This window comes from Triticum urartu, chromosome 7A (assembly GCF_056163025.1).
Source record: "Triticum urartu cultivar PI428250 chromosome 7A, HENAU_Tu73, whole genome shotgun sequence".
NCBI lineage: Eukaryota > Viridiplantae > Streptophyta > Magnoliopsida > Poales > Poaceae > Triticum > Triticum urartu.
The window spans coordinates 683,742,921-683,756,401 of NC_141879.1; positions in this window are offsets into that span (position 1 = coordinate 683,742,921).

The following is a 13,481-nucleotide window of genomic DNA, read 5'->3' on the forward strand; positions in this document are numbered from 1 at the left end:
CATGATTTGAACTAGGTCAACGGCTTTTCGGAATCAATTCTAAGGTGTTTAATATTGAGTTTGGTTTGTAATTTTGACTGGATCGACGATTTCTCAAATTAATCCACAACGACCAACCTAAAACACACCGGTCCCCATGTCCTCTCGCCACATAGAAAAAGAAAAGGAACACCAATATATGACACCGTAGCACCAACACGATACCTGCGGTCACCAGTGCAGTGCAAGAGACTTTCACATATAAGTATGAGTTGGTTGGTGAATACCATAGAATCGCACTATCAATAAAGTCCACCAAAACACGATATCACAAAAAGAACAAAGACACAGAGGCCATCTTCCCCACGTGTGAACACCAAAAAACAAACAAACATTATGAAATCCAACGACACCGACGACGCAATGAAGCGCGCTCAACCTTCTACTTTTAATCAAATGTACTATCTCACCGTGCTTCATAGGAAGTTTAAATCTATTCAAACATCTCGAAATAATACTATGTTTTTTCAACAATGGAGTAGTAGGCATGACATCCAACTTGTTGTTTCTCTTGTTCGCACGTTTTTAGAACCATATATCGATACCTAATAATAAATGGGCTATTGCTCCTGGCGGTACGTCTCAGAAATTACCCTTAAAGTTGCAAAATATCGCCTACAACTGTCACCTATAAGTTTTTTTGGGAGACACAATGCCTCCTATAAGTGATAAAAAATGTTTTTATACAGACGAATACCCCGCCCGGGCCGGCCAATGCAGTAGGGACCTCATATATCGCGCTCTGCGCGCTGGAGAAGACGTAGCGCCTGTTTGGGCCGACCCATGTCCGTGCAGCATTTTTACAAATTTCGTTTTTTATTTTTCTTTTATATTTTATTTTTTCTACTTTTAATAATTTGGGACTTCAAAAAAGTTTTGAAAATTAAAATATGAGATTTTTGAAATAAAATATTTAATAAACCATGAAATATCGGTGGATTCAAAAAGTCTTCACGATATTATAAAAAAATTTGCTTATTAAAAATGTTCAAAAATTTAAAACAAATATTTGGGAAATCAAAAAATATTCATGATTTTCTGAAACTTTGTGTATTAAAAAATGTTAATGAAGTTAAAGCAAAATTTTGCCAATTCAAAAAATGTTCACGAATGGGAAAATATTCAAAAAATTCAAAAACTGTTTGTGACTTACAAAATAGTTTAATCATTCATAAAATGTTCACTGATTCATTCTATATCTTTACCTAATAATAAAGCCCTTATCGCTTCTAGCGGTCCGTCCGAAAATATATTCCGGAAGTTGCTATAAATTACCCACTATGCCATCCATAATTGAAGAAAGTGATTCAATTTTTCAGATCAAAAGTCGCCGTCCAGCTTCGTTGTTTTATAGAGGTGAGATCGATATAAACCACACACCCACAAGCAGCAGAGTGGTTGATGCATAGCTCCTTTAACACATGTCCTCCCCCACGTATGCGTTCATGGGCCGGCTCATGGGCGGGGCTTCACTCCCCTATTTTTATTTCATTTCATTTTTTGTCTTTTCTTTTCTCATTTTGTTTTCTTTCTTCTTTAAATTAATTTGGGATTTTCAAATTTTAAAAGTTATGAGTTTTCAAAAAAAAGTTCGAGAACTCATAAAATATACGGAAATTCAAAATGTTTAGGAAATCATAAAAAATTTGAATATTCAAAAAATGTTGCTGGTTTTGCAAAACTGTTCGCAAATTATAAAAAATCATGATTTGGAAAAAATGGTTGAGAAATAAAATCATGTTCATGGTTTTGAAAAAATGATCGTGTATTCAAAACATATTCGGGAATCTGAAAAAAATGTCCATGAAATTTTAGAAAATGTTCACAAAAATAAATATTAAAAAAAATGTTTCTGCACAGGCATATTTGCTAATCTAATAATAAAGAGGCTATTCCTTATGGCGGTATATCATGAAAATTACCCCAGAAGTTGCAAAATATTGCCCACCAATGCCATGTATAAGTGATAAAACACGTTTTACAAGGGAGAATCCCCTGTCTGGGCCGGTCCATGCAGTAAGGACCTCCTATACCGCGCTTTGCGCGTTGGGAGAAGACGCAGATCGCCTGTTTGGGCCGGCCCATGTCCTACAGCCTGCTTTTTTAATTTTATTTTTCATTTTTCATTTTTCTTTTCCGATTTATTTTTTCTACTTTAAATAATTTGAGACTTGAAATAATTTAAGAATTTTTAAAAAGTGATTTTATAAATAAAGTATTGAATAAATCATAATTTTATTGTGGATTAAAAGATGTTCCTGACTTTGTAAAAATGTTTTCTTATTAAAAAATGTTCAAATATTTCTAAAAAAATATTTGGGAAACAAAACATATTTATGATTTATTAAAATATTGTGTATTAAAAATGTTAATCAAATTGAATAAAATTTTAACAATTCAAAAAATATTCGTGAATGGAAAAATATCCTAAAAATTCAAAATCTGTTTGTGACTTACGAAATAGTTTATTCATTAATAAAATGTTCGTGCATTCAAAAAATGATCATGCATTTTAAAAAATATTCGTTAAATCAAAAAATGTTTGTGAATCAAGAAATTTGTTTAAGAAAATGTTCAAAATTTAAAAAATGTTTGCAAATAGTATAAAATGTTCATAAATTCAAAAAAATGTTCTTGATTTTAGAAAATGTTTGGTTTTTTAATAGTGTTCACAAATTTAAAAATATTTAAATTTCAAAGTTCATTAGTTTAAAATTGTTCATGATTTCATGAAATTTAGAGTGATAGTGTATCTCGGTGCTGCAACAAAATATGGTCATGGCCGTTGGAGATTGTGTTTATTCCCGTTGCAACGCACGTGTCCTTTGCTAGTCAATCAAATAGGCCTAGAATTAGCGAAATCACATCTAGACAAAAATAGTACTATTTTCTAAGTCTAAGCAACTTTCTTTTGTATAGTTGCTTAGAACCATAGTTTCATATATGTGTGTGGACAACATGTATCCGAAGTGAGTACTAAACAATAAACATGCATGTTGTGCCAAATTTTAAGGGTTCCAAAGCTTCGTGTCACCTGGGTTGTGTATTATGACACTATAGCTCCGTAGGAATGATAGACTACTCATATTAACAAAGGTGCAACTTCATTGCCTTATTAACTAGTACTCATCATCTTGTCATTGCTGCCGGTCCACCGCTTGTTCGCGTGGATCTACTTGGGGCACTTGCTCCTCAAGTACTTGCACTCCACCCTATCACCAAGTAGCCCTACCACCGGACTTGGAGCCTTCACTGGTTTATGGACGCGTCATGCGCACCAACGAGGCACGCAGTCGATGATCTTGACGGCGAGCTCATCGGCAAAGTGTCGCGGGACATGCATTGCCCCCGCCCCCTCGATTATGGTTTGGTGGTAGAGAGGTGTTCATGTCTAGCAACCATGGTAGGGCAGGGGCACTCCCCTACCCCTCACGACACCAGTGATTGTTTACATTGGAGTAATATATAGTATGTGGAAATTTTGTGAAGCGTCTCAACTCTCCCTTAGGAGAGCCCGCACGTATATATTAATATAACGAGGATTATCTTGTGAGAGCATACAAGCGCATGACTAGGAACATGACAGTTGGCGATTACCTTGGAGAGATAAGAGAGAATAAGAGATCTTCCTAACTGCTGCTAACTCCTTAACAGAATGACATATATGTGTGGGTGCACACCAAGATGTCTAACATCGTCCTTAATCACAACTTCATCAAGTCATCAAGTTGATGTTACACTTGAATTCTTGAAAGTTTCTCATGGGCGACGCTTTTGTAAAGCCATATGCAAGATGATGCTTTAAAGGAATAAATCTGATTTCTAACTATTTATTTGCAACTCATTCTCTGACAAAGTAAAAGTCTATTTCAATATGCTTAGTACGAGCATGAAAAACTGGATTAGCATACATGTAAGCTGCACCAAGATTATCGCACCAGAGACAAGGAGGTTGAGCTTGTGACACTCCAAGTTCTTTGAGTATAGGGCAAACCTCTATGCTTGACCTGAAAACAGTGGCTTGTTTCTTCGCACATCATTAAATTAAATTTGGTCCATAGAAGATGGCAAACCCACTTGTTGACTTTCTATCATCCAAGTAACCAGCACAATCTGCATCTGAAAAGGCAATAATGCGACTAGACGAAGATTTATTGAACGTCAAACCAACACATGAGGTGTTCTTCACATACCTTAGAATACATTTTGATGTTGTCCACTCAGCAATAGTGGGTGCATGAAGAAACTGACAAACTTTATCTACCGCAAAGGAAACATCAGAGTTAAATACTGAAGTGCACCAACTATACTTCTGTAACTGGTATTATCTTCCAGATCCAGGAGTTCTCCTTCTGTCAAAGACAACAATATAGTCATTGTTTGTAGCACATAATCACATTTGCATGTTGCTCGAGACCTTATTTGGTAATACAAATTATGTTCTTGATGTTTATGTCACTGTATGCACCAAACAAGCAGAACAATCCAATGGAAGAAGACATAATATTAATGGTTCGGCGCATTACATCCCTTTGAGCATGTCATGGAAATGTAGCACTATATACCAAGCAAATCCTAACGGTAGTAGTCCAAGAGAACCAATATATATGGTTCTTCCAATTCTAATCCCATCTTTGAGAGAAAACTACAAGTTTACACATATCCTAATTTTGATCCTATCTTTAGTATACCTGACTTCAATAGATAATTCAACATCAGCATCACAAGGGAGCGTGCCACCCTTTTGCATTTAAATCGGTTGAAACAATTGAACCTCTCCACAAACAAAATCTGCAAAGCACATTCAAACATTCTAGAGCATGCTCGCAATATAGAGCAATAAATGAACCGAAAGACGATAATAAAGGCCCTAACTTCGCACAATCTAAAAAATGCTCAATTCAATTTCTTGATACAAGTATGTTTGAATTAGAAGTTTCTATTATAACCAAGTCTGCAGCTCAAACAAAAATATTTTAGCATTACTGACCACTGTGTTTTTTACGTTCTGTAAGGTGTAGATCTGACTGAAGATACGCACCATGATTAGTACATAGTAGTAATTTTAAGTCCATCCATGCATAATGGATATTAAAGAGTTATCCTTTTCTAAATAGCGCGTATGCCACTACGCACACTGGATTTCATGGTACTAAATATTCAGAAAATAAATATATCATGACAGTCATAGTAACTAACTTAATGCAATGAATGTTGCAAAAGGAGAAAATGCTTCCTGCAGAATTTTAAATAGTCATATTAACTAATATATTTAAATTTCAAGAAGTGAACAACAATACCTCTTAGAATGACCGAACCTTAAAACTTTAACCCTAACCTTATCATTGCAAGATTAACATTATGCGCGATGAGAAAGAGCGGCACTTGCAATTAAGAAAACCAAATCAATTTTTGTGGCACCATAAAACTTGATTGACCTCAATTAAATCAACAACTAGTACAACACAATCTAAGCAGCGGAAATATTGTTTCCCTAAGGATTAGTGTCAAATTGATTTTCCCAAGGGTCGGAGGAGGCGCAAGCGGGGTGGAGAGGGGTGAATCGAGGGGATTTTATCACCGTATGTGCACGTTAGGGTTTCACCACGATGATGCTGCCCTTTTTATGTGTTGCGAACTGAAGTCTCCAAACTACCCCCAGCAAAGCACATGAATAATCCACCAATGCAATTGAAATTGAGCTTTTATCAGACGACGATCGACCCCAAGATCTAACGGCTCGAACGAAATCAGCCCGAGGTCCAACGGCTGGCATCACAGAGAATCTTTGATCGGACGGCCGACTGTCCCTGGGCTCTACGAGGCATCCCTTTCTTGCAGGTGTTTACTCCTGGGATATGCATCAGGTCATCGCGTCGATGGAGTAATGGATCTAAAAACAATGCAAGCGGAGTGATGCTTATAGTTATTTTTTTGGAACCAGATGCTTATAGGTAATTAACTGTATGGATTTGGTCGGATAATGGATGAAACATGCAATGCATAGTGCGCTGCTTCGCTTCACTTGAGATTGGACTCAGAGTGGGAGTACATGTCCGCGGACAGGACACCCCCAATGCCACTTCACTTAGCATAAAACCGCGACACTTATTATGGATCGGAGGAAGTATCCTTTATCTATCCTTCATTTGCGTGCTCAAACCATCGACGCATTTGATTGAACATATGACGCGCGACGACGGGCGGCGACCCTGGCCGGCCCTGAACAGAACAGCAGCGGCAGCACACGCCGAAAGCACGCACGAGGGCCAAACAAGCACGCAACACTCCCACACACAAGCCCGCATCACACACAGCGGCAGCACACTGAAGCATCCACGTACGACACACACACACACGCTCGTCCAGGAGCGCCGGGCAGCAGGCCGCACGGACACAGACTGCCCCATCTGGCAGTAATCCGCGAGGGCGTTGGCCGTGCCGCACGCACGTGAGGGCGGCGGGGTACACACACGGCCGGAGGGAGATCTCTGTTCGCGTGTCAACCCTGGCGTGGCTCCATGGCGTCAAATATGTGTTGAATATCCAAAGACGTGTTGAATATCCTAAGAACATCTCCAACAGCCGCGCAACGCGTCGCGCGCTAAAAACTCATTTGCCGCGCGTCCTTCGTCTGATTTGACGCGGCCGGCAGCACTGGCTTCAGCAGCCGCGCTAAAACTGAGCGCGCGCGTAGCTTCAGCGGCCGCGCTAAAATGCAGCGCACGCTAAACATTGCTTACATTTTTTTAATAAAACGATAAATAAAATTCATAGATCAAAACGACACATAGATATTTTACATAGTTCCATAGTATAGATCGATAAAAAACTACGGTGCAACGATTTTTTTTAAAAAACTACTCCCTCCGTCTCATAATGTAAGACGCTTTTTGACACTACACTAATGTCAAAAAATGTGTACTAAATAGTGCAACTACAGCCTACTCCCAGTCGTCATCATCATCTTCATCATCCTCGCTGGTCTGGTCCGAGGTATCGAGCCACATGTCTTCCCAACGGTCATCATTAGACGAAAAGATCGACCGCCCACCATTTTCAACGATTTCGCATTGCGATAACGCCAGGGCCTTCCGCCGACGCCTGTCCAACCGCTCTGCGCGGCGCCTTGCCATCTCCTCGCGACGCCTTGCCCAGAAGGCTTCCTCGTTGGCGACGTCCTCCGGGTGGCGTCGGCGCCACTCCACCATGGCCCACTCGTCCTCCTCGGAGACGAGGAGGCGGCGCTGCCGCCGAGCGTACTTCGCACGGTCCTGGTCCGTGATAAGACGAGGCGGAGGGGCGACGTCCTGCGTCTGCTAGCGCGTTTGGACATCCTGGAAGTTCATCTGCTGGCGCGGCCTGTCTAGGCGCCACGCCACCGCGTCGTAGGCGCGTGCGGCCTCGTGCGAGATCTGGAATGTACCGAGGCCGAGCCGGACGTCGCCGGACCGAATCTCGGCAGAGTACCAGCAGCCCGACGCTCCTCGGCGGCGCGGCGGAATGGTGGCGCGTCGGTGGGCGAGGTGCTGGAGCGGCGAGGAGAGGAAACGGTGGACGCGCTGGAGCGGTGAAGAAGCTACGAGGCGCGCGTGACGCGTGACGAGCGACGCAATTTATAGGCACGCCGGAAGCGGCGCGCCAAAAATAGCGCGCGAGCTGCCGCCCTTTCCCGCGCGCACTTGTTTCCCACCATCGCTGAAGCGCGCGAAACCGTCCAGCGCGCGCTAAAAATCAAATTTACCGCGCGCGTCTTCTGACACGGCTGTTGGAGATGCTCTAAGCTCTACCACCTGCCTAAGATGCAGCAATGCGATGGAGGATCGTGATCACTTGTTCTTCACCTGTCCGGCAGCTCGCAGGATTTGGCGTGCAACGGGTATTAAACCACGATTCAACCCTACGGCTGATCTCTTCACCACCATGCTACCGGCGGCATTACCTTCTTCTGTTCGTTCCTTTATGCTTCTTCTCATTCTTTGGAAAATCTGGGAAGCTAGGAACAAGAAGGTTTTCCAAAGTTTGGAATTTGATGTCAAAACCTCTGTAAAAGCTATTCTTCAGGACCTTATTTTGTGGACTCACCGTCTCAAGACGGAAACTTTAAAGGAACACGCCGGGCTATGGCGTAGACTTCCTCTCCTAACGTATTAGGTGATCCCTGTAAACTCTAACCCTTTTTGAAATGAAATATACAAAAATGTGTTGAATATGTGATATATGACATCAAAATTATATCATTGGATTCGTATACGGATGACGTCTCTTATGTACGTATCAATTGTTTGATTCCTAGAATTGAATTCTATATATAAATAGTTTTAAATGTTTTCTACTTACAAAGTACGAGGATTTACATCCAACCAAACATCTTGGAAATAATTTTTTATTTGATGCAATTAAAGTAACAAAAATCATGTAGTATAAATTGTAGTAGGCACGACGACAAAAATCATGCAACATATTAAATTCGAGGACATTTCACTTTTTGACACCTCAAACGTTGTACTTACAACAATACTAGACAATCATATTAGATAAAAAAACTAGAATATCACACTCTACATGTAAACTTTGGTTAGGATACTTGTTAGAATAATAATTGTACCTCTACTAAGATATTTTAAGATAAGAAAGTAGATACAAACACATATAAATATAGTATAATACATCAAAGTGGCACAAAATATTCCGGGGATGAATGAGATTTTGTCGTCCTTTTATGATTACCTTTGATTTAAATGGAATTTAGTATGTTAAAATGTTTCAAACTAAATATATAAAAAATAACACCGTTCTCAAGAGAAAATACATTTCTACTAAGATTCTTGTGCTCATTTAGCAAATCATTGTTCTATTTTTAATGATTCGGTTGTATAACACTGAAACTGGAACCACAACATTCCATGTGTTATTTGATATTGTTATTATACATTGTGTGCTAAATGCTATATAAGAAAATATATTCAGATTTCTTATCATAATAATTTAAAAAGTAAAAATAATTAGTATAAACATGCGCCATACTATTTATGTTAGTCCATTGAGAAATGATTTATCGGTAAACATGAACAAACATAGCGCTTAAACATTATCTGTTACTGATGTTATTCTCTAATTGTATTAAGTGGGTTTTTATAAGCTGGATAAGAGACTAGTTAACTCAAATTCAATATACATGAATGTTGGCAGTGATGAATTAGGACAATGAGAGGTATAATGACAGCGGTGAATTAGGGCAGAGAAATATGGGAAGAAGCACCTGAATGAATTCATGTCTGGTTCTACAACATTTTTTTTGAATTTATAATGTTAATAAGTTAAATAATTTTAAATTATTTGTTTTGAACTTTGAAATTGAGTATGATTTTAAACTGTTGAAACTATATATGAATTCTCAATATTTATATTTGCCTTCATTTTGAGTTCTTATTAAAATTTTGAAATACTGAAAATAATTTTTCAATTAAAATATGGGAGAAGATAATACGACTTATTCAAAATAATAGATATTGGAAATGATTTAATACTATTGGAATATTTTTCTGGAGTTGAAGAATATTTTGAGAGTTAATTGAAGTCTAAAAGTTTTAACACCCAAAGTAACTTTAAGATAATAAAATAAATTTATAAAATATAGTTTGGCTTGGAAATACTTTTATTAGGCCCTAAGTAAGTATTTCATTTTCTCTAGTTTTCTGATATTTTTAGAAATTCTTTTGGACTAGTTTTGAACAAAGCAATCGCCAATGTCCAATCTATTCTGTTGACCATGAAACTTCCTAAGCCCTTTTTCTCCTTACCTAGGTCGAACATAATGCACCACATTCACATGAACCCTTCTCCCTCGTAACAGCGCTGTGACATTAATTGTTGGAGAACATTGCATGGAAAACAAAAAATCTACACACACGCAAGATCTATCCATGAAGATGCATAGCTACGAGAAGGGAAGAGCATCTACATACCCTTATAGATCGCTAAGCGAAAGCGTTTATCAACATCGTTGATGTAGTTTTACACCTTCTCGATCCGTCCCGATCAAGTACCGAACGTACGACACCTCTACGTTCAGCGCACGTTCAGCTCGATGACATCCTCGCCTTTTCGATCCAGCAAAAGAGGCGAAGTAGTAGATGAGTTCCGGCAGTTGTACTTCTTGAGCTTGCGTTGATTCTTTCCTTAAAGAGGAAAGAGTGATGCAGCAAAGTAGAGATAAATATTTTACTCAGTTAAGAACCAATGTATCAATCCACTAGGAGGCACAAACAAGTCTCCAATATATGCACCTGCACAAACTAACAAACACTTGCACACAACGCGAAAAATGGGTTGTCAATCCCTTCACGGTCACGAACAAAACTGAGATCGAATAGAGATAGATATAAAAGATAAATAAAAGAGAAAATTAAAGTAAATATAAATAAATTGCAGCAAGGTGTTTTTGAGTTTTTTTGGTTTATAGATATGAAAATATATGATGGAAAATAGACCCGAGGGTCATAGGTTTCACTAGAGGCTTCTCTCTTGAAAATAACATACGGTGGATAAATAAATTACTGTCGAGCAATTGATAGAAAAGCGCATAATTATGACGACATCTAAGGCAATAATCATGAATACATGCATCACGTCCGTGACAAGTAAACCGACTTCTGCCTGCATCTACTACTATTACTCCACACACCGACCGCTATCCAACATGCATATAGAGTGTTAAGTTTATAAAAACGGAGTAACGCCTTAACTAAGATGACATGATGTAGAGGGATAAACTCAAGCAATATGATATAAACCCCAACTTTTTATCCTTGATGGCAACAATACAATACGTGCCTCGCTACCCCTTCTGTCACTGGGTGAGGACACCGCAAGATTGAACCCAAAACTAAGCACCTCTCCCATCGCAAGAAAAACCATTCTAGCTGGCCAAACTAAACCGATAGTTCGAAGAGAAATACAAAGATATCTTAATCATGCATAAAAGAGTTCAGAGAAGACTCAAATAATATTCATAGATAATTTGATCATAAATCCACAATTCATCGGAGCTCAACAAACGCACCGCAAAAGAACATCGAGGAGAACATTGTATTGAAGATCAAAGAGAGAGAAGAAGTCATATAGTTACTAGCTATGGACCCTTAGGTTCATGGTGAACTACTCACGCTTCATCGGGAGGGAGGCAAGGTCGATGTAGAGTCCCTCCGTGACCGAATCCCCCTTCGGGAGAGTGCCAAAAAATTCTCCAAGATGGGATCTCACGGGAACAGAAGCTTGCGGCGGCGGAGAAGTATTTTTGGTGTGCCCTCTGGTATAGAGGTAATATTTGAGGATTTATAGTGGAAGAATTAGGCCAGGAAGGTCCACAAGGGGCCCACAAGCCAGGGGGTCCCCCCCCACGGCTTGTGGCCGTCTCGTGGGTCTTCTAGCCTCCTCTCCAAGTCTCATGGGTTTCTTCTGGTCCAAGAAAAATCACCGTAAAGTTTTATTCCGTATGGACTCCGTTTGATATTTCTTTTCTGTAAAAGTCAAAAATAAGGAAAAAACAGAAACTTGCACTGGGCTCTAAGTTAATCGGTTAGTCCCAAAAATAATATAAAATAGCATATTAATCCATATAAAACATCCAAAACAGATAATATAATAGCATGGAACAATAAAAAATTATAGATACGTTGGAGACACATCAGGCAGCATGACGGCGTGGTGAAACTTCTCCGTAGGGGTCCGCTAAGCAGAACGGACGTGGACAGGGGAGGAACTAGAACTGGAGGGAGAGGGGGCGCCGCACACGGCTTGGGGATCGTGGTGTGTGTTGCCTCCTCCCCTCCTCTCATATATATAGGTGGAGGGGGAGGGAGGCAGCCTAGGGCACCCCCAAGGGGGCCGGCGGCCAGCCCTAGGCGCCCCCTTTCCTTCCTAGGGGGGGGGGGGTGGAGGAGATGGCAGTAGGGGGACCGGCGGCTCCCTGCCTTAGGCGCCCCCTTTCCTTCCCTAGAGAGCCGGCGGTCAGGAGGTGGGCGTGCCAGCCCCTTGTGGGCTGGGGTGCTCCCTTCCTTGGGTCGTTTGGCCCAATAACTCCCCGTAGGTCTCCCGGAACCCCTTCTGATGATCCGATAAATACCCGATGCATTTCAAAACCTTTCCGGAGACCAAACAATATCGTCCTATATATAAATCTTTACCCCCGGGCATTTCAGAGCTCTTCGTCATGTCCGTGATCTCATCCGAGACTCCGAACAACATCCGGTCACCAACTCACATAACTCATATAATACTATATCTCATCAACGAACGTTAAGCATGCGGACCCTGCGTGTTCGAGAATGATGTAGACATGACCGAGACACTTCTCCAGTCAATAACCAATAGCGGGACCTGGATGCCCATATTAGTTCAAAGATATTCTATGATGATCTTTACTGGTCGAACCTTTATGACAACATACGTAGTTCCCTTTCTCTGTCGGTGTGTTACTTGCCCGAGATTGGATCTTCGGTATCTCCATACCTAGTTCAATCTCGTTACCGGCAAGTCTCTTTACTCGTTCCGTAATACATCATCTCGTAACTAACTCCTTAGTCACTTTGCTTGCAAGCTTGTTGTGATGTTGTATCACCGATAGGGCCCAGAGATATCTTTCCGTCATACGGAGTGACAAATCCCAATCTCGATTCACGCCAACTCAACAGACACCTTCGGAGATACCTGTAGAGCATCTTTATGATCACCCAGTTATGTTGTGACGTTTGATAGCACACAAGGTATTCCTTCGGTACCCGGGAGTTGCATGATCTCATGGTCGAAGGAATATGTATTTGACATTAAGAAAGCAGTAGCAATAAACTAAACGATCATATGCTAAGTTAACAGATGGATCTTGTCCATCACATCATTCTCCTAATGATGTGATCCCGTTATCAAATGACAACTCATGTCTATGGTCAGGAAACCTTAACTATCTTTTGATCAATGAGCTAGTCTAGTAGAGGCTTACTAGGGACACGGTATTTGTTTATGTATCCACACATGTATTTAAGTTTCCGGTCAATACAATTCTAACATGAATAATAAACCTTTATCATGATTAAGAAAATATAATAATAATCACTTTATTATTGCCTCTAGGGCATATTTCCAACATGAATTCCAAGCCACACCTGAGAAGTTCGACATTGCCCGAGCTCTACTCGAGCAAGACACCACCAGGAGAAAGCCGCCTCGTTGCAGTTGGGGATTGAGCCATTTTGTCGTGTTGCACCGCAAACATGAAGTCACTAGAGCCCAAGGACCACTGAAACATCATCGCCATCAACTTCCCGAAAGCTTGTGTCACCTACTTCCATGTTGCTGTCCACCTGTCGGTGACAAATCACCGCCCGCTCAAAACCCTAATCCATTTTTGCTCTCGATTCTCATATCTTCATAAAATCTACTGG